This window comes from Neofelis nebulosa, chromosome 3 (assembly GCF_028018385.1).
Source record: "Neofelis nebulosa isolate mNeoNeb1 chromosome 3, mNeoNeb1.pri, whole genome shotgun sequence".
Classification (NCBI taxonomy): Eukaryota; Metazoa; Chordata; class Mammalia; order Carnivora; family Felidae; genus Neofelis; species Neofelis nebulosa.
Window position 1 is genome coordinate 87,183,127 of NC_080784.1, and position 21,967 is coordinate 87,205,093.

The window sequence follows — 21,967 nt, forward strand, 5'->3', positions numbered from 1 at the left end:
AGAGGGAGGAATTCGTGCCCGGCCAGCCCACTTCACTCCTGGCCCGCTGAGCGGGCGCGAGGCCCAAGGGCGCGCCTTACGGCGGGCCCCGCAGCTGCAGCCTAGCCTCGCTGGGCAGCGCCCCCTCCGCGCCAGTTGAGCCTCCACGCAGGTGCGCGCGGGCCGCCGCCGCCTCCCTGCCTGCGGCCGCTCGCGCATGCGCGGTTAGCAGTCGCTTCTGGGCGGCCGCCGGCGGGATTGGTCTGGGGTGACGCGGGGACCAAGTGGCAGCGACTCGGACATCTGAGCTGCCACTGCTGAAAACGGGCCCGCAAGACAGGTGCGTGGGCAGTACGCCACTTTCCTACTGCCCTTTGCGCTCCGGCTAGAGTGAGGAATCGGAGTCATTGCATTTACGCCCAGGGCGGGGATTCCTGGGCCGCACACCTTTCTTTGGCGACCCGCCAGGCTGAACTGGTTGGGGCCAGGTGAGGGAGTGGTTCTTGAGTTCTGGGATGGAGGTGCCCCGAGCGAGGTTCTTGGGTGGGCTCTCCTGTCCTCGGGAGGAGAAAAGCCACCAAGGGCGGCGGGAGTTGATGCCACATCGGGTCCGTTGGGTCCTCCCGAACCGCGGTGTCCACCTGCTGCGCTGAGGCGGGGGCTGGGGCGCCGAGGAGGCTGGTGTTCTCTGCCTCCAAGGCTTGCGCGGCCCCAGCGAGCCGAGTCCGTTATTCCAGCGGTTACTATTTCAGCCCCATTCCAAGCTCGAGTCCTGGTGCGCGCTCCCGAGGGATGTATGGAAGGCCCGGGCGTGTCAGGGCGCGGCTCACCCCACCCACTAGTTTTAAAATCGTGAGCAAAAACAAAAAAGGCTCAGTTTACGCAATTCCCAGCTTTGTAAAGACGAACAGATTCAACCCTCTTGGCAGTGGTGGCCTGTAATTCCTGGCCACTCCCTAGATGCGCTGCTTGGAGCCCGGTGTGTGCCTCCAGGGACTGAGCAAAAGAGTTGGGTTGAATCCAGTGAAGCCCTAATTACTATAGACTCATTATCGCCTAAAGCCTGCTTACGATCAATCAAGACATTTTAGCTGATATTATTTTAGCATCGCGCAAGTAACAAGAAGGCATTTGCTTGGGATTTAAAATCAAGTGTCAATAAAGCTCAGAAGAGGAGGGGGTGGTGCAAGGAGCGAGAAAGTAAATTGAATGGCCATGGGAAGAAGTCTCAAATTAGAAGTTAATTTATTTTGAAAATTTTGCTGCATAAAAGCCATCAAAACCCTGATGTAGTCGTAAGATTTACTTAAAAACTTTTTAAGAGGGGCGCCTGGGTGGCTCAGTCGGTTAAGTGTCGGACTATGGCTCAGGTCATGATCTCACGGTTCGTGGGTTCTAGGCCTGCATCCGGCTCTGTGCTGACAGCTCAGAGCCTGGAGCCTGCTTCTGATTCTGTGTCTCCCTCTCTCTCTCTGTCCCTCCCCTGCTCACACTGTCTCTGTCTTTCAACGTTTTTTATTTATTTTGGGACAGAGAGAGACAGAGCATGAACGGGGGAGGGGCAGAGAGAGAGGGAGACACAGAATCGGAAACAGGCTCCAGGCTCCGAGCCATCGGCCCAGAGCCTGACGCGGGGCTCGAACTCACGGACCGCGAGATCGTGACCTGGCTGAAGTCGGACGCTTAACCGACTGCGCCACCCAGGCGCCCCTCTGTCTTTCAATAATAAATAAACATTAAAAAAATTTTAAAGAAATTTTTTTAAGAAAAAAATTCTTAAAGTTTTTACATCACTCTATGTCATTTAATCACTCGAGGTATCCTTCCTTTTGGTCACCTTAAGTTGGCCTCTCTTCACTTTACAGTTTTGCCTTCATATTTAATTGGTTTGTTCTTCCAGTACCATGTAGACCTATCCCTGATGCCTTGGAACGAGATAATCGATATTAGGGTTACCTGGGTGGCTCAGTTGGTTAAGCTTGGGACTCTTGATCCCTGCTCAGGTCATGATATCATGGTTGGTGAGTGGGCCCCATCTCTGGCTCTGTAATGACAGCGTGGAACCTGCTTGGGATTTTCTGTCTCCCTCCCTCTCTGCCCCTCCCCGCCCCTCAAAAATAAATAAACATTACAAAAAAAATTTTTTTAATGTTTTTACTTATTTTTGAGACAGAGAGAGACAGAGCCTGAGCAGGGGAGGGGCAGACAGAGAGAGAGACACAGAATCCGAAACAGGTTCCAGGCTCTGCGCTGTCAGCACAGAGCCCGACGCGGGGCTCGAACTCACAGACTGTGAGATCATGACTTGAGCTGAAGTCAGACACTTAACCAACTGAGCCACCCAGGCGCCCCATAAATAAACATTTTTTAATTAAACAAAGATAATTATATTATCTAGTTGATAAAGTTAATTGTGTATGAATGATGCAAGTATGTTGATGGATCTCTAGAAATTGAACAGTGTTATAAGTTAGCCTTACTGCTTTTCAGGACCGAGTTTTAGTGCTCTTAATTAGAAAGCTAGAATTGTCCACTTTAATAGACCTTTAAATCATGTAGTTTAACTCTTTCACTTGGCAAAATGAAAAACAAGCCCAAAGCAGTTTTAACCTCTTGCCTTTTTAATAATAGAACTAGAAGCTTGGTGTGATAGTGCCAAGTTCAGTGTATAACTTTCTGTTATATCATCTTGTAGTTGGGTTCCTCCTGAAGCTGCAGGACAACTAAGACTTTAAAAATAGTGGCTTTGAAACACCACTTTTGAGGCATACCAGTGTTGGGGGAGTCCTCAGTGAAGCTGAACAGCAGAAGGGCCTCTCAGTTATAAGATACAGCATACAGAAAAGTATTAATGTGTTACAGGGTTGAGTGTTGGAGAGAAAGAAAGGAGTTTGAAAAGGACAGAATTTATGCTGAGCACTACGAAGAACTACTGTACATTTTTATAAACAGTAAGACTTGTTTTCAAAAACTCATGCTAGAGAGAAGGTAGAGAGGATAGATTTGGAGATTGGCAAGACTGGAAGTGAAGAGGCAAAGTGGGAGTTTGTTGATCCTCTTCAGAAATGATAGGTTCCTAAACCAGGCTGTGTCGTGGGGATAGACTGAGGCATTTAAGAAATGCCCAAATGCGTTTAGTTGCCAATGACATAGGGGATCAGTAAGAAACAATAGTCTTATGATAATGGCAAAGTAACTTGACTGATTTAGCTGACTGGAGGTATGGTTAATGGAAGCAGAGCATTCAGGAGATAAGAGAAGCAGATTTGGGTGGAAAGTCCACGTTCAAATTAGCAGAAGCTTTGGGACACCCTTGAAGATGGATAGTGATTTGAAATCAAGGAGTGCTTGGGGAAAAAAAATAAAAGTTACAAACAGGGAGTGGGGGGAGGCAAACCACAAGAGACTCTCAAATACAGAGAACAAACTGAGGGTGGATGGGGAGGTGGGGGAGACGGGAAAGTGGGTGATGGGCGTTGAGGAGGACACTTGTTGGGATGAGCACTGGGTGTTGTATGTAAGCCAACTTGACAATAAATTATATTTGTAAAAAAAAAAAAAAGGAGTGCTTTTTGAGCTGAGGGTAAGATTTGGGAGTCCTTACCTAGCTTTTATAGGTAGAAATCAAGAGTATATATAATGTAAGAAGAGAGCCTGGGGATGGAACCCTAAGGAATAGCAACATTTACAGAAGATTGGAGAAAGTGCCCATGAAGGGGGCAGAGAAGATGAAGAGAATCAAGAATCAGGAACAGGGACATAAAAACCAAGGGAGGAGATGACTCCAAGAGGAAAGCAGTCAGGAGAACAGTAGGCAATAGAATTAAAAATGACTTTGTTAGTAACATCAGTTTCAAAGAAGTTGAATCAAGAAGCTCAGGAATGATAAAAGTATTAGTTTTCATTGCTTCCAGAACTGATCCCACAAATGTAGGATCTTAAAGTAATACAGATTTATTTTCTCACGGTTCTATAGGCCAGAAGTCTGACACAGTCTCACGGAGCTAACATCAAGGCATAGGCCAGGCATCACTGTTTACTAGAAGCTCTGAGAAAGTTCTGCTTCCTTGTTCATTCAGGTTGGTGGCAGAACTCTGTTTCTTGTGGCTGTAGGACTAAGGTTCCTGTTTGTTGACAGTCAGCTGAGGGCTGTTTTCAGCTTCTAGAGACTATTCACATTGCTTGGCTTACGGCCCCCTTCCTCCATCTACAAGGTCTCTCTGGTGGGTGAAGTTCCTCTTACTCTTCAAATCTCTTCTACCCATCTCTCAAGGGCTTTCTCTTCTACTTTTAAGGGCCCATGTAATTAAATTGGGCCCACCTGGATAATCCAGCATAGTCCCTCTATTTTAGGGTCAGCTAATTAGCAACCTTAATTCCATCTTTAAAGCCCTTTTTGCTATATGAGGTAACATTCACAAGACCCAAGGATTAGGGTGTAAATATCTTTGGGGGGGGTGTCATTATTCTGTCTAACTAGGAAAGTAGAAGTATTAACAGTTAATGAAAACATACCTTCTAGCCTTGTTAAGGAGAGGAGATACCTAGATACATTTATGTTATCTGGCATGTGATAATTATAGTTCCGATAGTAAGCCAATTATCTTCTTAAATGTCTTAAAATTTATATGAGCACTGTAAAATTTTAAAGGGTCATAGTAATGTAAGGTATTACCATGAAGTTGTTAGTTTTTATATTTTTATATAGGCTTAAGCTGCTTTAAAATCTTTGCTGGAAAGATTTTAAAAGCCATTTAAACTATATATGCATAAGTCATAGTTTGGATACACATAAAAAAAGGATTTTCAAGTATAAAACCTACAGTAACCAAAATATATGTCTAAAGGATGGAAGAGAAAATATTTAACTTTATATTTTATAGGCCTAGAACTTTATTTTTTTTAATAGTTATTTAATTATTATTTTTGAGAGAGAGAGGGAGCACAAGCAGGGGAGGGGCAAAGAGAGAAGGTGACACAGAATCTGAAGCAGGCTCCAGGCTCTGAACTGTCAGTGTAAAGCCCAATGCGGGGCTTGACCCATGAGCAGTGAGATCACGACCCGAGCCAAAGTCAGATGCTTAACTGATTGAGCCACCCAGGCACCCCAGGCCTAGAACTTTAATGTCATTTGTTCGAATCTTAGAGCCTGAGTAAAAGGAATGTATAGCCTGAAACTAGACCTAACTTTGAGTCTTGCCCCTTCTATTTAGTGGCAGTCTGTATTCTTAGGTAAGTTACCTATCTCCTTGAGCCTTGCTTTGCTTATGTATAATGGGATGCTAACGCCTTCACCACAGAGTGCTGCAGAATGAACGTTTGTAAAATAGTATGTACTTGAGACAGCACTTCGTACTCTTCTTGCTCCACTCTTCCCCTTTCAGTTCCTTCATCATGTGCTGCTGCTTCCTTTGTCCTTGGCCTAGGGCAATCACCCCTCTCTATCCTTTACATCACACCTTAAATGTAACTTTCTCAAGGAGGCTTTCTCTGACCTTTCCCCTACTATGCAAATTCAGTTTCCCAGTTCCCAACTCTTAGAACTTATTTACTTTTATTTTTTTTAAAGATTTTATTTTTAAGTAATCTCTATACCCAGAGTGAGGCTCGAACTCACAACCCTGAGATCAAGAGTCTCATGCTCCACCGTCTGAGTCAGCCAGGCACCCCAGAACTTATTTACTTTTCTGTATTATAGTTTACATGTAATACCTGGGTTATTCGTTTGATGTCTGCTTTCCATCCTAGACTAGAAGCTCTTTCAGATCAAGGGCTTTCTATGTATGTTTTGCTAATTACTGTAAATTCAGCATCTAACATAGTTCCTGGCACATAACTGGCAATCATAAATAGTTGTTAAATGAATTTGTGAATGATGAATTTTATTATCTATTGGCTAACCTTCCCTGAATTTCTGGACACATCAGCTATCACGATTAATAAATCCCTGATGCAGCTTATTCTGAAGCATGCTCATTTCTTCTGTGAGAAAATAACTGCATTTCAAATGGAGTCTTGCAGCTTCTTTGGAAGAAGGCTGCCTTCTAAGATGCCGCTATTACCTGCCTCTCTAACTCATTTGTGATCTTTCAAAGTGAATTTTCTATGTGTTACATAGAAAACTCTAAGAATGCCCTCTAATTTTGGTGAGAATTTGTCCAGTTTTATTTCTGTGATATGGTAACACAAAACCTCTTAATTTGATCTTTTTGTTCACTATCTTTCCTAGTAAATTATGAATTGGGTTGTTAAAATGCGATCTGTAGCAAGATTCTGAAATAACTCATAAGAAGAGATATTTCTTAATAGATATAGAATAGAACTTAAAAATATGATTAATTTCCCCATATTAAATTAGATCATAAAATTGCAAACTTTCTGGACCATTATCTTTTCTCTATAGAAATACGTTTGCTGTGTTAAGTTTTACCAATGTTCTAACAAACTTTAGGAGGCCAATGTTAGAAGTGTTGACATAACTATTTTTCTCTCAAGACAATAAAGACATTTATTATGTAGGGATTCAGTCCATAAATTTTTCTAGCAGTTAATTCTAAAAGAGGATTTTTCTCTTTAAGGATCTCGTAGACTTTTGTAGACAATGAAAACTCCCTCATTTTATTTTTGCTTTCCTCTAATTGTGTAAAAATCTTTTTGCTAAATTTATTGCCGCGTACTGCCTCAACAAGAAACTCATCCTAGTTTGTTGCTTACTAACGTCTAGTCCCTCTGCCACCTGACTTTTTTTTCCCCCTCTTACATACGCATTCATTCATTGATTCTATACACATGTATCTGTTCCAATCACATGCCAGCACTCTTGGGTACTGGGAATACAGAAATGAGAAGGAGTACCAGTCCTCAGCAACTTTTGTCTGTTTTTTTGTTTTGTATGATACCTCAAGCTATTCTTTGGAACTATGTAGAAGTAGTATAAATCCTAAATACATAGGTAAGTATATTTTTATAATATTTATATAAACATTATTTTGAAAATGAACCTGGTATAACCAAAGTAATATAATTATATCCAGGATTTCATCTTCGTTCTTTTCATTAATCTCAGACCTCGGTAGTTTCTCACCTTCTAGGATCAGATCCAGACTTCTTGAAATGTTTTGTAGTACTGCAGTGTCCAAACTCCCAGAAAGTTGTATTTTCAACTATTATTTCTGCTCTTATGGTTCTTTTTCTACTATTGTGCTGTATTGCTTGAGGTATTTTCATTATTTCTAGGTTTTTCTGATTTAGACAAAAAAAATGCCTGGTGTTAGTTAAAAGTATGTATTAGTCAAGGTAGTGCTCCAATAGAAAATAAAACTATCTCAGAGACCTAACACAATTTCTGGTTGTGGGCATTCTGGAGGAGTGTGCCAACTTGACTGAACCACAAGGTGCCCAGGTACGTTTAAACACCCAGGTACGTTATTCTGGGTGTGTATGTGAGGGTGTTTTTGGATGAGGTTAAAATTTGAGTGACAGGCTGAGGAAAGCAGATTGCTCTTCCCAGTATGGGTACTTCATCCAGTCAGATGAAGGCCTGAATTGAACACAAAGGCTGACCCTCTGGTGAGGAAGAGGGAATTCCTCCTGCCTGACTGTTTGAGCTGGGACTTCAGTCTTTTTCTGTCTTTGGACTCGAACTGAAACATTAGTTGTGTTTGCGTCCCGAGCCTGCTGGCTTTCAGGCTTGAACTTTTACCATTGACTTCTGGCTCTCAGGCCTTCAGACTCAGACTACAACTATGTCATTGGCTTTTCTGGGTCTCACCTAACGCCAAGGAAAATGTAGTCCAGTCATGTCCCTTGGGCATGGTGATCAGCCAACAATGTCTCTCATGCTTTAAAACAATCATTGGGTATCCTGTGATTGTTTTTTGTTTTCGTGCTGTAGCAGCAGCTACCTTCGATGTGGGAGTGAGCATTACTTCAATACCAGTAAACGAGCCGCACTTTACAATTTGTGACTGTGGGCTCACAGTGGAGATTCAATAGGGCTTTTAGGTAATGTTGCTGAAACTCTTCGAGGTAGATCAGGCTGCTTGGTCTTGGTTTCAGAGATGAGCGAGAATGGCATCTCATACTTGGCCAAAGTCACATGTGCTGTAATTTGTTATTGAATCAGTGCAGAAGCAGTGCAGAGAACATACATGAGATGACAGGTACATGACAATAGATGGATTTCTCTAGGGCCTCCCTTCTACCTTATGAAGGCACAAATACTATTTAGTGATCTCAGCAGTCTGTGTGGAGTAAGGAATACACAGGAAGCTTAGAGCCCTGGGCCTACAATTTTTTATATGTTTATAACCGGGGGCAGAGGGGATAGTATCAGCATTAAATGTTTTACCTTATACCATATAAACAAGCGCTGGCTACACTAAAATCGTATAACCATTTAAATCAATAAGGAAATAGAGGACTTGAACAACACTATACACCAATTGGACCTAATAGACATATACAGAACACTCTATCTAACAGCAGTAAGAAAAATTAATACCAATCAATTGAAATAAATATTAATATCAGTCTTCCTCAAACTGTTCCAAAAAATCAAAGAGGAGAGAATACTTTCAGAGTCATTTTATGAGGACAGTATTACTCAGACACCAAAGCTAGGCAAAGACACTACAAGAAAAGTACAGACCAATATTCCTGATGAATATTGATACAAATACATTATTTTTCTTTTTTTTACACTTATTTATTTATTTTAAAAGAGACAGAGATAGTACTAGCTGGGACGAGGGCAGAGACAGAGGAAGAGAGAAAATCCTAAGCAGGCTCCACACTGCCAGTGTAGAGCTCAATATGGGGCTCGAACTCATGAAACCGTGAGAGTATGACCTGAGCTAAAACCAAGGGTCGGACACTTAACCAAGTGAGCCACCCAGGCTCCCCAAAATAATTATTTTTTCTTAAGTATACATGGAATATTTTGTAGGATAGACCATATGTTAGGCCAAAAAACATATCTTAATAATTTTTTTAAAAACTGAAATCATACATGGTATTTTTTCCAAATTATAATGTAATGAAATGAGAAATCAATAGCAGAAGGAAACCAGGAAAATCCACAAATATGTGGAAATTAAACAACACACTCTTAAACATACCAAAAGGCCAAAGAGGAAATCGTAAGGAAATTAGAAAATATCTTGAGATAAGTGAAAACAGAAATGCAACATAGAAAATATCTTGAGATAAGTGAAAACAGAAATGCAACATACCAAAACTTATGAGATACAGTGAAAGTTTTGCAAAAAGGGAAATTTATAGCTGTTGATGTTTACATTAAAAAATAAAGATCTAAAATTCACAACCTAACTTTACACCTTAAAGAACTAGAAAAACCAATAGTAGAAGAAGGAAAGAAATAATAAAGATTAGGTGAGAGAGAGATAAATGGAATAGAGAGTAGATAAGCAATAGAGAAAATCACTGAAACTAAAAGTTGGTTTTTTGAAAAGATCAACAAAATTAACCAAGCTTTAGCTATACTGAGTAAGAAAAAAAGAAAAGAAAAAAGTAAGAAAAAAGACTCAACTAAAATCAGAAGTGAAACAGGGGACATTACACCTGATTGTGTAGATATAAAAAGGACTGTAAGAGAATACTATGAACAATTATATGCCAACATCTGGTTAATCTAGATGAAAAGGATAAATTCCTAGAACATAGAATCTATTAAGACTAAATCATGATGAAATAGAAAATCTGAACAGATCTATAACTAGAAAGGAGATTGAATCAGTAATCAAAAACCTTCCAACAAATAAAAGCCTAGGAGCAAATAAAGTCTATTTGTCTACCAAACATAGAAAGAAAAATTATTACCAATCCTCCTCTAATTCTTTTGACAAATTGAAGAGGAAGGAACACTTCCCAACTCATTCCATGAGGGTAGTGTTACCCTGATACCAAAGCCAGACAAAGAAACTACAAGAAAACTACAGACCAATATCCCTAATGAATGTTTATGCCACAATCCTTAACAAAATACTAGGAAACAGAATTCAGAAGTGTATTAAAAAGATTATACACCATGAACAAGTGGGATTTATTCCCAGTATGCCAGGATGTTTCAACATACGAAAATTAATCAATGTACTATAACACATTATCAAAATGGAGTGGGGGGGGGACATGATTATCTCAGTTGATGCAGAAACAGCAATTGACAAGATTCAGCACCTTTATATGATGGACACTCAAACTATGTATAGAAAGAAACTACCTTTAATAGTAACAACATAATAAAGGGCGTATGTAAAAAGCCAACAGCTAACACCATACTCAATGGTGAATGACTGAAAGCTTTTCCTCTAAGAACTAGAACAAAACAAGTATGTCTGTTTTTGACACTTCTATTCAACATATTATTGGGAGTCCTGGCATGAGCAATTAGGCAAGAAAAAGAAATAAAATTAAAAAGGAAGAAATAAAATTTATTCATAGATAATATGATGTTATATGTAGAAAAAAACTTAAAGACTGTACCAAAAAAAAAGTAAGAACTAATAAAGGAATGATGGTTGCCAGGGGTTTGAGGGAGGAAGAATGAGAACATTGTTGCTTAATGGTATAGAGTTAATAGCTGTACAAGATGAAGAGAGTTCTGGAGATTGGTTATACAATGGTGTAAATGCACTACTGAATTGAACAGTTAAAATTGGTTTAAATGGTAGCTTTTATGTTGCGTATTCTACCACAATTAAAAACATGTCTTTACACAAATTAGTTACTTGTGTTTTGTGGTAGTACCCCATTGTCAGGCCTCTCAAAGTTCCAATACAGACCTGGCCATATTTTACCACTTCCTTTGAGAAATGATATGTGACAAACTTCATAGTTTTGTTTGAAGCTTGATTATATATTGGTACCATAGTGTGATAACTTGCAAGTAATACTGTGACCATGATTTTTTTTTGACAGAATGTGCAAGTGAGCGAGGGGCAGAGAGAGAGAATCCAAAAGGGGAGGAGGGAGAGAGAGAGAGAGAGAGAGAGAGAGAGAGAGAGAGAGAGAGAGAGAAAATTGGGGCTCACCTGGAGCTCATGTTTTACCCAAAGTGGGGCTCATATTCACCCAAGACAGGGCTGGAGCTCTGTGAACTGATGTGAGACTCTTACTTGCAAACTGGGAGATCATGACCTGAGTCAAAGTCAGATGCTTAATGACTGAGCCATCCAGGCACCCCTGACCTTCATGATTTAATTCTCGGTTGTCAGCTGGTGCATCACTGAATAATAATAGAGCACTCAAGAATTAAACAGAAACTATTGGGTCTATATTTCTGATTTTTTAAAAAAAGGAATGAACAGCAGCAACAACCTTGAACTACATCATTTTTAAATGGAGACTATTATCTATAGAACTGCATTGGCTACAGAATGGTTTGTGACCAATAGCAATTTATTTTTAAGTATTTCACTCTGTAGTAAGGTCATGTATTCATTTCTGGGTAAATATCTTAATAACAATACTAATAACCTAAATTTGAGAAATTTTCAAGAATTTTGAAAACATATGCTGTTACTATTTTTGTAATTTCTTTCTGTTGCTTTATCAAAAAGCATATAATAATGCAGTGGGATAAGATTAAATTTAGAGGTAGCATGGTATATTAATGTACAGTTCTAGATTCTGATCTTGTTTCACATTTTCAACCCATGTGACTTTGACCAAGTTTTAAAATCTGTTTTCAGTTTGTAGATGGGAAGTAATAATGCCTATCCTATTCACGTCCTGGGCTGCAGAGATTAATTTGGCTCCTCCCTTTATGCAAATGCATGATCATAGTCCTAGAACTTTAGAGAAGAGACAGATTTTAAGATAAAAGATTTTCAAAACTTTTTTTCATGAAGCTTTGCCAACTGTTTATTTCTGAAGGAAAGTTAGGAAGAACTATAATATAGAAAATAGAATGGGGATTGCCCTGGTTGATGTGAGAATAGGATTCCAGAGAGAGCACTGCCTGCTTGGTTTCGCCTTAACTTTTCCCAACAGCCCAATACACCAGAGCTCAAACAAAGCATTTAGAATATTTTTTTCAACAAACTATTAGGAAACTAAAGTGTATTTTAATTTTAAAGGAGGAGATATGGGCCACCAGTGATACTAATGTTCATTATTACTATTATTTTATGCATTTCTGTTTTACTCAAATAGTAACTCAAGCAAAAGACTTTACTACATTATGTAAATATGCAAGGCTTGCAAAACTTTAGAACAATGAAGCTTTTAGAATTATTATAATTTTTTAAATGTTTATTTATTTTGAGAGAGAGGGAGAGAGAGCACGTGTGAGCATGCATGCATGCATCGGGGAGGGGCAGAGAGAGAGAGAGAGAGAGAGAGAGAGAGAGAGAATCCTAAGCAGGCTTTTTGCTGTCAGCACAGATCCCAATGTCAGGCTTGATCTCATGAACCATGAGATCATGACCTGAGCCAAAATCAAGAGTTGGCAACTTAACCAACTAAGCCACCCAGGCACACCTGAAGCTTTAGAATTATTAAAAATTAATAAGCAATTTGCAGTGCACTCATTTCTCTGCTAATAAGTACAAAAAATTTTAAATAAACCTACCTATGGTTATTGAGTCCAATTGATCTCTTTAAATTTACTTTCTCAGTTACACCTCTTTTTTATGATTCAGAGAGTTCTCAGACTCTTCCAACAAATAACAGCATGCATCATTTTTTGTGTTGTCTTTGTCCATAAAGATGGTGGTATTGACACACTTCTTAATATAGAATATTCCTATTGTAAATTGGTGTCATTAAAAAAAAACACACATTTTTCAAAGTAAGCTTTAGTGTTATATTCAGTGTCCCTTAGAAGAAATCAAGGCCAACTGGCCCACATATTCACATAAAGTTTTGATCTCATTAGAGAAAGTTCTAATCACAAGTCAGTGAAACCAGAAGCTGGTTCTTTGAAATGATCAACAAAATTGATAAGCCTCTAGCAAGACTCAGTAAAAAAATTAAGAAGATAAACAAAATTACTAATGAAAGAGGAGAAATAACAACTGACACCACAGAAATACAAACAGTTGTAACAATATTATAAAAACCCATATGCCAACAAATTGGACAACTTAGAAGAAATGGATAAATTCCTAGAAACAAATATGTAGCCTACCAAGACTAAAACGGGAAGAAATAGAAAATTTGAACAGACTAATTACCAGCAGTGAAATTGAATCAGTAATCAAAAAACTCCCAACAAACAAAATATAGTACCAGATGGCCTCACAGCAAATTCTACCAAACATTGAAAAGTCTTTTTTTTTTTTTAAGTTTATTTATTTTGAGAGAGAGAAAGAGAGTGTGTGAGCAGGGGAGGGGCAAAGAGGGAGAGGAGTTAGAGAACCCCAAGCAGGCTCTGCACTAGCAGTGGCAGCATGGATCCTGGAACCTGACATGGGACTCAATGCAAGCTGGACGTGGGGCTGGATGCGGGGCTTGAACCCACGAGCTGTGAGATCTTGACCTGAGCCAAAACCAAGAGTTGGACTCTTAACTGACTGAGCCACCCAGGTGCCCCAAATTCTACCAAACATTTAAAGAAAAGTAATAGCCCTTCTCAAACTATTTCAAAAAATATAACAGGAAGGAAAACTTCCAAATTCATTCTATGAGGCCAGTACCACCCTGCTACCAAAACCAGATAAAGACACCACAAGACGGAACTACAGGCCAACATCTTTCATAAATATAGATGCAAAAATCCTCAACAAAATATTAGCAAACTGAATTCAAGAATATATTTTAAAAAATAATACACCATGATCAAGTGGGATTTATTCTTAGGATGCAAGGGTGGTTCAATACTTGCAGAACAATCAACATGATAACGTCACATCAATAAGAGAAAGGATGAAAACCATATCATTTCAACAGATGCAGAAAAATAATTTGACAGAGTACAACATCAATTCATGATAAAAAAAAAAACCTCTGCAAAGTAGTTCTAGAGGGAACATATCTCAAAATAATAGAGATTTTATATTAAAAACCCATAGCCAACACAGTGCTCAATGATGAAAAACAGAACTTTCCCCCTAAGGTTAGGAGCAAGACAAGGATGTTCACTCTCACCACTTTTATTTAACGTAATACTGAAAGTTCTAGCCACAGCAATTAGACAACATAAAAAAATAAAGGGCATCCAAAATGGTAAGGAAGAAGCAAAACTTTCAGTATTTGCAGGTGACATGATAACTATATATAGAAAACCTGAAAGACTCCACCAAAATCTACTACAACTGATAAATGAATTCATTAAATTTGCAGGATACAAAATCAATGTATAGAAATATGTTGCATTCCTATATGCTAATAATGAAGCAGCAGAAAGTGAAATTAAGACCATCCCATTTACAATTACACCAAAAACAATAAAATATCTAGGAATAAACATAACCAAAGAAGCGAAAGACCTGTACTCTGAAAACTAGAAAATACTGATGAAAGAAATTCAGTATGACTCAAAGAAATGGAAAGACATTCCATGCTCATGGGTTAGAAGAACAAATATTGTTAAAAAGGCCCTATACTACCCAAAACAATCTACAGATTTAATGCAATCCCTATAAAAATGCCAAGAGCGATTTTCACAGAACTAGAAAAACAATCTTAAAATTTGTACGGAACCAGAAAGGACCTCAAATAGCCAAAACAACCTTGACAAACAAAACAGGAAGTATCACAATTCCAGACTTCAAGTTATATTACAAAGTGGTAGTAATTAAAACAGTTTGGTGCTGGCATAAAAATAGACACATTGATCAATGGAATAGAACAGAAAACCCAGAAATAAATCCACAGTTATATGGTCAAGTAATCTTTAATAAAGAAGGAATGAATATATAATAGGAAAAGTCTTTTCAACAAATGGTGTTGGGAAAACTGTAGAGCCACATGCAAAAGAATGAAACTGGACCATTTTCTTTCACCATACACAATAACAAACTCAAAATGGATTAAAGACCTGAAACCATAAAAATTCTTGAAGGGAGTATAGGCAGTAATCTCTCTGACATCAGCTATAGCAACATTTTTTTCTAGATATGTCTCTTGAGGCAAGGGAAATAAAAGCAAAAACTATTGGGACTACATCACAATTAGAAGTTTCTGCACAGTGAAGGAAACTAAAACTAAAAGGCAACCTATGGAATGGGAGAAGATCTTTGCAAATGACATGTGATAAAGGTTAGGATCCAAAATATACAAAGAACTGATACAACTCAACACTCAGAAAACAATCTACTTAAAAATGGACACAAAACATGAACAGACATTTCCTCAAAAAAAGACATACATATGGCCAACAGACACATGAAAAGATACTCTGTATCACTCATCATCAGGGAAATGCAAATCAAATTACAATGAGATATCATCTCATACCTGTCAGAATGGCTAAAATCAAAAATACAAGAAACAAGCATTGGCAAGGATGTGGAGAAAAAGGAACCCTTTTGCACTGTTTGTGGGAATAAAAATTGGTGCAGTCATTGTGGAAAACAGTATGGAGTTTCCTCAAAAAATTAAAAGTAGAACTACCCTATGATCCAGTAATCACACTACTGGGTATTTACCCCCAAAACACAGAAACACTACTTCATGGGATGTAGCCAAACCATGGAAACAGCCCAAGTGTCCCTTGATGGATGAGTGGATAAAGAAGTTGTGGTATATATATATACAATGGAATATTACTCAGCCATAAAAAGGAATGAAATCTTGCCATTTGCAACAACACTGATAGAACAAGAGAGTATTATGCTGAATGAAATAAGGCAGTCAGAGAAAGACAAATACCATGTGATCTCACTTGTGAGGAATTTAAGAAACAAAACAAAAGAACGTAGGGAAAAAAGAGAGACAAACCAAGAAACAGGCTTTTAACTATAGAGAACAGATGGTTACCAGAGGGAAGGTGGGTGGGTGGATGGGAGATATAGGGGATGGGGATTTAAAAAAAAAAAGAAAGGTTCTAATTAGTTGGGCTAACTATATGGGAAAAAACTTTTTATAATGTTTATTTTCTAAGAACAACTTTATTAATACAGTATTTGCAATTTCAAGTTCACTTGTTTAATGTGTAAAAGTCAATGGGTTTTAATATACTTAACATAGTTATGTAACCATTACCATATCCAATTTTAGAACATTTTCATTGCCTCCCCAAAAACCTTACCTCCCTTAACCCTTTCTTCCGATTCCTTTCCCTAGGCACTCACTGAATCTATTTTCTGTTTCTATAAATTTACCTATTTCTTTTCAATGAGATCATACGATATGTGGTCTTTTATTACGGGCTTCTTTCACTCAGCATGTTTTTTGAGATTCATCTATCTTGAACATATCAGTATACCATTCAGTTTTATTGCTAAGTAATATTTTATTGTATAGATAGCCCATATTTTGTCTAACCATTAGTAGATGGATATTTGTGTTGTTTGTAAATTTTGGCTAATTATGAAAATGTTTCTTTAAGCATCCATATTTAAGTTTTTGTGTACATATATGTTTTCGTTTCTCTCTGGCAGATGCCTAGTAGTGGAATTGCTAGGTTATAGGGTAATTCTATTTTTAACATTTTAAAGAACTGACATACTATCTTCCAAAACTTACATCATTATACATTCCTACCAGCAATGTATAAAGGTGCCAATTTCTTTATATCCTCTCAGCAGTTGTTACTTTCTCTTTTTGATTATAGCCATTCTGGTGGATGTAAATTGCTAATCTCATACCAGTGTTTCTAAAGCGGACCAATGTAGGTCTATAGAAACGTTCTGAAAGATCTAAGAGTTCTAAGAATTTACTTTTATTTTTATTTTTTTCAATATATGAAATTTATTGTCAAATTGGTTTCCATACAACACCCAGTGCTCATCCCAAAAGGTGCTCTCCTCAATACCCATCACCCACCCTCCCCTCCCTCCCACCCCCCATCAACCCTCAGTTTGTTCTCAGTTTTTAAGAGTCTCTTATGCTTTGGCTCTCTCCCACTCTAACCTCTTTTTTTTTTTTTTCCTTCCCCTCCCCCATGGGTTTCTGTTACGTTTCTCAGGATCCACATAAGAGTGAAACCATATGGTATCTGTCTTTCTCTGTATGGCTTATTTCACTTAGCATCACACTCTCCAGTTCCATCCACATTGCTACAAAGGGCCATATTTCATTCTTTCTCATTGCCACGTAGTACTCCATATATAAACCACAATTTCTTTATCCATTCATCAGTTGATGGACATTTAGGCTCTTTCCACAATTTGGCTATTGTTGAGAGTGCTGCTATAAACATTGGGGTACAAGTTCCCCCATGCATCAGTACTCCTGTATCCCTTGGGTAAATTCCTAGCAGTGCTATTGCTGGGTCATAGGGTAGGTCTATTTTTAATTTTCTGAGGAACCTCCACACTGTTTTCCAGAGCGGCTGCACCAGTTTGCATTCCCACCAACAGTGCAAGAGGGTTCCCGTTTCTCCACATCCTCTCCAGCATCTATAGTCTCCTGATTCGTTCATTTTGGCCACTCTGACTGGAGTGAGGTGATATCTGAGTGTGGTTTTGATTTGTATTTCCCTGATGAGGAACGACATTGAGCATCTTTTCATGTGCCTGTTGGCCGTCCGGATGTCTTCTTTAGAGAAGTGTCTATTCATGTTTTCTGCCCATTTCTTCACTGGGTTATTTGTTTTTCGGGTGTGGAATTTTGTGAGCTCTTTATAGATTTTGGATACTAGCCCTTTGTCCGATATGTCATTTGCAAATATCTTTTCCCATTCCGTTGGTTGCCTTTTAGTTTTGTTGGTTGTTTCCTTTGCTGTGCAGAAGCTTTTTATCTTCATAAGGTCCCAGTAATTCATTTTTGCTTTTAATTCCCTTGCCTTTGGGGATGTGTCGAGTAAGAGATTGCTACGGCTGAGGTCAGAGAGGTCTTTTCCTGCTTTCTCCTCTAAGGTTTTGATGGTTTCCTGTCTCACATTCAGGTCCTTTATCCATTTTGAGTTTATTTTTGTGAATGGTGTGAGAAAGTGGTCTAGCTTCAACCTTCTGCATGTTGCTTTCCAGTTCTCCCAGCACCATTTGTTAAAGAGACTGTCTTTTTTCCATTGGATGTTCTTTCCTGCTCTGTCAAAGATGAGATGGCCATACGTTTGTGGGTCTAGTTCTGGGGTTTCTATTCTATTTCATTGGTCTATGCATCTGTTTTTGTGCCAATACCATGCTGTCTTGATGATTACAGCTTTGTAGTAGAGGCTAAAGTCTGGGATTGTGATGCCTCCTGCTTTGGTCTTCTTCAAAATTACTTTGGCTATTCAGGGCCTTTTGTGGTTCCATATGAATTTTAGGATTGCTTGTTCTAGTTTCGAGAAGAATGCTGGTGCAATTTTGATTGGGATTGCATTGAATGTGTAGATAGCTTTGGGTAATATTGACATTTTGACAATATTTATTCTTCCAATCCATGAGCAGGGAATGTCTTTCCATTTCTTTATATCTTCTTCAATTACCTTCATAAGCTTTCTATAGTTTTCAGCATACAGATCTTTTACATCTTTGGTTAGATTTATTCCTAGGTATTTTATGCTTCTTGGTGCAATTGTGAATGGGATCAGTTTCTTTATTTGTCTTTCTGTTGCTTCATTGTTAGTGTATAAGAATGCAACTGATTTCTGTACATTGATTTTGTATCCTGCAACTTTGCTGAATTCATGTATCAGTTCTAGCAGACTTGGTGGAGTCTATCGGATTTTCCACGTATAATATCATGTCGTCTGCAAAAAGCGAAAGCTTGACTTCATCTTTGCCAATTTGGATGCCTTTGATTTCCTTTTGTTGTCTGATTGCTGATGCTAGAACTTCCAACACTATGTTAAACAACAGCGGTGAGAGTGGGCATCCCTGTCGTGTTCCTGATCTCAGGAAAAAAGCTCTCAGTTTTTCCCCATTGAGGATGATGTTAGCTGTGGGCTTTTCATAAATGGCTTTGATGATGTTTAAATATGTTCCTTCTATCCCGACTTTCTCAAGGGTTTTTATTAAGAAAGGGTGCTGGATTTTGTCAAAGGCCTTTTCTGCATCGATTGACAGGATCATATGGTTCTTATCTTTTCTTTTATTAATGTGATATATCACGTTGATTGATTTGTGAATGTTGAACCAGCCCTGCATCCCAGGAATGAATCCCACTTGATCATGGTGAATAATTCTTTTTACATGCTGTTGAATTCGATTTGCTAGTATCTTATTGAGAATTTTTGCATCCATATTCATCAGGGATATTGGCCTGTAGTTCTCTTTTTTTACTGGGTCTGGGTCTGGTTTGGGAATCAAAGTAATACTGGCTTCATAGAATGAGTCTGGAGGTTTCCTTCCCTTTCTATTTCTTGGAATAGCTTGAGAAGGATAGGTATTATCTCTGCTTTAAATGTCTGGTAGAACTCCCCTGGGAAGCCATCTGGTCCTGGACTCTTATTTGTTGGGAGATTTTTGATAACGGGTTCAATTTCTTCACTGGTTATGGGTCTGTTCAAGCTTTCTATTTCCTCCTGATGGAGTTTTGGAAGCGTCTGGGTGTTTAGGAATTTGTCCATTTATTCCAGGTTGTCCGATTTGTTGGCATATAATTTTTCATAGTATTCCCTGATAATTGTTTGTATCTCTGAGGGATTGGTTGTAATAATTCCATTTTCATTCATGATTTTATCTATTTGGGTCATCTCCCTTTTCTTTTTGAGAAGCCTGGCTAGAGGTTTGTCAATTTTGTTTATTTTTTCAAAAAACCAACTCTTGGTTTCATTGATCTGCTCTACAGTTTTTTTAGATTCTATATTGTTTATTTCTGCTCTGAACTTTATTATTTCTCTTCTTCTGCTGGGTTTAGGCTGCCTTTGCTGTTCTGCTTCTATTTCCTTTAGGTGTGCTGTTAGATTTTGTATTTGGGATTTTTCTTGTTTCTTGAGATAGGCCTGGATTGCAATGTATTTTCCTCTCAGGACTGCCTTCGCTGCATCCCAAAGCGTTTGGATTGTTGTATTTTCATTTTCGTTTGTTTCCATATATTTTTAAATTTCTTCTCTAATTGCCTGGTTGACCCACTCATTCTTTAGTAGGGTGTTCTTTAACCTCCATGCTTTTGGAGGTTTTCCAGACTTTTTTCTATGGTTGATTTCAAGCTTCATAGCATTGTGGTCTGAAAGTATGCATGGTATGATCTCAATTCTTGTATACTTATGAAAGGCTGTTTTGTGATCCAGTATGTGATCTGTCTTGGAGAATGTTCCCTGTGCACTCGAGAAAAAAGTATATTCTGTTGCTTTGGGATGCAGAGTTCTAAATATATCTGTCAAGTCCATCTGATCCAATGTGTCATTCAGGGCCCTTGTTTCTTTATTGACCGTGTGTCTAGATGATCTATCCATTTCTGTAAGTGGAGTGTTAAAGTCCCCTGCAATTACCACATTCTTATCAATAAGGTTGCTTATGTTTAAGTAATTGTTTTATATATTTGGGGGCTCCGGTATTTGGCGCATAGACATTTATAATTGTTACCTCTTCCTGATGGATAGACTCTGTAATTATTATATAATGCCCTTCTTCATGTCTTGTTACAGCCTTTAATTTAAAGTCTAGTTTGTCTGATATAAGTATGGCTACTCCAGCTTTCTTTTGGCTTCCAGTAGCATGATAAATAGTTCTCCATCCCCTCACTCTCAATCTAAAGGTGTCCTCAGATCTAAAATGAGTCTCTTGTAGACAGCAAATAGATGGGTCTTGTTTTTTTATCCATTCTGATACCCTATGTCTTTTGGTTGGCGCATTTAATCCATTTACATTCAGTGTTATTATAGAAAGATACGGGTTTAGAGTCATTGTGATGTCTGTATGTTTCATGCTTGTAGCGATGTCTCTGGTACTTTGTCTCATAGGATCCCCCTTAGGATCTCTTGTAGGGCTGGTTTAGTGGTGACAAATTCCTTCAGTTTTTGTTTGTTTGGGAAAACCTTTATCTCTCCTTCTATTCTAAATGACAGACTTGCTGGATAAAGGATTCTCGGCTGCATATTTTTTCTGTTCAATACATTGAAGATCTCGTGCCAATCCTTTCTGGCCTGTCACGTTTCAAAAGAGAGATCAGTCACAAGTCTTATAGGTCTCCCTTTATAAGTTAGGGCACGTTTATCCCTTGCTGCTTTCAGAATTTTCTCTTTATCCTTGTATTTTGCCAGTTTGACTATGATATGTCGTGCAGAAGATCGATTCAAGTTACGTCTGAAGGGAGTTCTCTGTGCCTCTTGGATTTCAATGCCTTTTTCCTTCCCCAGTTCAGGGACGTTCTCAGCTATTATTTCTTCAAGTACCCCTTCAGCACCTTTCCCTCGCTCTTCCTCCCCTGGGATACCAATTATGCGTATATTATTTCTTTTTAGTGTGTCACTTAGTTCTCTAATTTTCCCCTCATACTCCTGGATTTTTTTATCTCTCTTTTTCTCAGCTTCCTCTTTTTCCATAACTTTATTTTCTAGTTCACCTATTCTCTCCTCTGCCTCTTCAATCTGAGCCGTCATTGTTTCCATTTTGTTTTGCATTTCGTTTAAAGCGTTTTTCAGCTCCTCCTGACTGTTCCCTAGTCCCTTGATCTCTGTAGCAAGAGATTCTCTGCTGTCCTCTATACTGTTTTCAAGCCCAGCAATTAATTTTATGACTATTATTCTAAATTCACTTTCTGTTATATTATTTAAATCCTTTTTGATCAGTTCATTAGCTGTTGTTATTTCCTGGAGATTCTTCTGAGGGGAATTCTTCCGTTTGGTCATTTTGGATAGTCCCTGGAGTGGTGAGGACCTGCAGGGCACTTCCCCTGTGCTGTGGTGTATAACTGGAGCTGGTGGGCGGAGTCGCAGTCAGACCTGACGTCTGCCCCTGGCCCACCGCTGGGGCCACAGTCAGACTGGTGTGTG

At 38.7% G+C, this 21,967-nt stretch overlaps 1 protein-coding gene across 1 annotated transcript in view; it reads left to right on the forward strand.

The window, feature by feature from the left end:
* The first annotated feature begins 206 nt into the window (after nucleotides 1-206).
* The window catches only part of CLGN (calmegin), a 57,054-nt gene continuing 35,293 nt past the window's right edge, over nucleotides 207-21,967 (forward strand). Inside the window, exon 1 of the mRNA XM_058721317.1 lies at nucleotides 207-319. The gene's annotated coding sequence lies outside the window, so the exon portion shown is untranslated. The remainder of the gene's footprint in view (nucleotides 320-21,967) is intronic.